The 3,454-nt window shown below is 35.5% G+C and overlaps 1 non-coding gene across 1 annotated transcript; it reads right to left on the reverse strand.

Annotated features, from left to right (window-relative positions):
• Window positions 1-2,954: 2,954 nt before the first annotated feature.
• LOC123459680 lies at window positions 2,955-3,061 on the reverse strand. Its single transcript, XR_006636438.1, has one exon. It is a non-coding gene; the product is annotated as a U6 spliceosomal RNA (small nuclear RNA).
• Window positions 3,062-3,454: the final 393 nt, after the last annotated feature.

Raw genomic sequence — 3,454 nt, forward strand, 5'->3', positions numbered from 1 at the left:
AATATCCTATTGGTTTGTATACACATGGTATTTTTTTTTAAATTTTTATTTATTTATTTGAGAGCGACAGACACAGAGAGAAAGACAGATAGAGGGAGAGAGAGAGAATGGGCACGCCAGGGCTTCCAGCCTCTGCAAACAAACTCCAGACATGTGCGCCCCCTTGTGTATCTGGCTAACGTGGGACCTGGGGAACCGAGCCTCGAACCGGGGTCCTTAGGCTTCACAGGCAAGCGCTTAACTGCTAAGCCATCTCTCCAGCCCCACATGGTATTATTGTGTCACTTCTCATACATGTATATCATTACACATTGTATACCACCCACTGAGCTCCCTGAACCCCCTACTTCTCTTGCTGATGCTCTTCCTCCCTACATGTAGTTCTCCCTTCTGCTTTCATGAGCCTTCAAACTCATATGAGAAGAAAAAAATGCACTGGGATAACACTGAATTTGCATTTGGTTGCTAATAGATATATTTCCAGACATTGTATACTCTATTGGCAGGTAATTACAATTAAATTAATTGCATTTCTTCCTGTTTGCAAAAATAATTATATCTACATTATTTTGGAATGACATATATATGAAAGACTAACATGGCTAACATGGAAAGATATATGAGATAAAATGATCTAACTTTGATACAAAAATATTTTGTCTTATATAATGAGGATTAATTAATTATCAGAGAATGAAAAATCTCTTGCATCTTTCTTTTAAACAAAGAATTATAATATTTAAATTGGTGAGATTCCAAAATGTACTTTAGCCATCTTTTCAGATATAATACTAATTAAAAACTATCATCCCTATCAAACATGGTGGTATCCTCTACCAAGCTTGTCTCAGTCTAAAAGACTTGGAGTTTTCTTCAATACATATTGTACTGTCAGAAATAGATGCACACATATTGGGAAAGTTTTTTTTTTTTTTTTTTTTTTTTTTAATGTCCCAAGAAAAAGAATCCTATATCATGGTTTATAATCAGATAACCAAGCTATAAGTCATTCTTTTTTATGTCTATCCCCTTTCTCATCAGTTTTCTTATAAGGTAGAGGAATACTGAAATCCAATAAAGTTTCAGTTAATTCCTGGAATCCCATGTCTTAATACTAGGATAGTAACATTTTAATTTAATGCACTATTTTTAATGAGCTTTCAACATCCTCAGAAAAATAATAAATTGTAGAATAAAAGCCAAAATCAGCATTAGAATTGTAAGGCTTTACTTAGCAAAAACAGTAGGAGCATTACTACTCTTTATCAATGAATCAGATGTTAAAAGGAGGTTCTTATAGCTTACAATCTTACTGAGGGGCCAAAGAAAAATAATTATCAGGATGTCTACTTGAATATAAATTGAAAAGTCCTCAACATATGCAAATATCTTAATGAATTAGAAGAGGAGATGGATCACACTCAAAATTTCTTGAGTCTCTTCTTTTTGAAATCTCAGTATGTAATAATGTGGAAAATGTATATCAATATGCACTTAATGAAATTTCTTTCAACAAATAGTAACTATTCTTGGAAGTTCATGCCTTTTCATATTGGTAAGGAGGATGGATATGTTAAGAAGGACCAGCATCTTGGCTGGTAGCAGCAGTGGGAGATTTCATTGATATGATAGGCTTGCTTTCCCATGTTTAAAGGAACTTTCATTGTTTGATAAACATAAGCCATAGACCACAGGAGAGACATAGTCAGTGTTGGATCAAAGAGCTGCAGGCAGTGTTTATCACATTATGCACAAGAAATCTGAGATGTTGTCATTGTCCATGTGTTCAAGTAGGAGTCACATAAACAACCAATATAGAAATGTACCAAACTATGTCCAGGGTTCCTGAAAGAAGATGCACCCATCCTAGACTATGGAGAATTAAGAGGTAAACTTATGTGTATATAGGGTTTCCTGTGCGTGCCACAAATACCACCTCAGTCCTTCTCAGTTTCTTCCCCCTTCTCTTCTGCGGTTAACTCAGTCAGCAAATTCCATAATTATGTCTAGAAGGAGTAGATTATAAAAATAATACCACAGGCATTTAGCACTATGAATTTTTCCCTTAGGACTGGTTTCATTATGTCCCATAAGTTTTGGTAAATTGTGTTTTCATTATCATTCAATTCTAGGAATTTTACAATTTCTTCCACAACTTATTCATTGATTAAAAGTGTGTTGTTCAGTCTCCAGCAGTTGGTGGAGTTCATTATGTTTCTCTTAATAATTTCTACCTCTAATATATTATGATCTGATATGATGCAGGAAGTTACTTCAGTTTTCCTGAATTTATGGAGGTATCCTTTATGTCCTAATATATGGTCCATTTTGGAGAAAGCTCATGGGCTGCTGAGAAGAATGTGTCTTTTGTAGAATTGGGGTATAATATTCTATAGATATCCTTTAGATCTACTTGATCTATGGTGTTATTGAGCTCTATTATTTCCCTGTTGATTTATTTTTTGCCTGGATGATCTGGCTATTAATGACTAAGTCCCTATGATGATGTTCATGTTTATTTCTGTTTTGTTGTCAACTAAGTTTTGTTTTATAAATTGTGGTGAACCTGTGTTTGGCACATGTAGATTTAGGACTGTGACATCCTCATGTTGAATCCTTAACATGATGAGTAAGAAGTGGCCTTCTTTGTCCTTTTTGATTACTTTTGGCTTGAAGTCCATTTTATCAGATATTAACATCACAACACCTGCTTGTTTCTTATTTCATTTGCTTGGAATGTCATTTTCCACCTTTCACACTGAGGAGGTGTCTATCTTTAGTGGTGAGTTGGATTGGGTTTCCTGAAGACAGCATATAGAAGGTTCCATGTTTCTGGTCCACCCTGTTAACTTGTGTCTCTGGATGGATGAATTAAGACCATTCAAGTTTAAAGAAGGAACCCCATAAAGCACCCTGCAATGATGGGGTGCTTTATGGGGTTCCTGCTTTTTTGGAAAAATATGGAATGCTTCATGAATTTGCCTGCCTTCCTTGCACAGGAGTCATGCTAATCTTCTGTGTATCATTCCAATTTTAGTATATATGCTACTGAAGCAAGCACTTTTCCTCTAATACAGAAAAGCACCAAGCAGCCCCTGCCACATAATATCTGCCCTGGGTAAGTCATGTTGTTTTGGTTCTGTGTAGGTGCTGGACAGAACTTGTTGTTCTGGTGGACTTAAGTTATATCTTGTAGTGTCCCCATCATACAAAGTTTTTATATGATGGTAATGGAACACAAACAGAATAGTGGATATAAGCCATTATATCCTCTACTTTCTACCTTCATTATGTAGCCTTGCCCTTATTGCTTTTCACCCTTTACTGTGATTATTCAAACTTCTGTTTTGTATTTCTTCCCCTGGCTACTGACTTGCTCCGTACTATTTGGATATATTTAGTAACAAAAGCAGAGTATAGAGTTTCTGGGGTGGGTTGAATACAAAATGTTCTT

This window comes from Jaculus jaculus, chromosome 3 (genome assembly GCF_020740685.1).
Source record: "Jaculus jaculus isolate mJacJac1 chromosome 3, mJacJac1.mat.Y.cur, whole genome shotgun sequence".
Lineage (NCBI taxonomy): Eukaryota > Metazoa > Chordata > Mammalia > Rodentia > Dipodidae > Jaculus > Jaculus jaculus.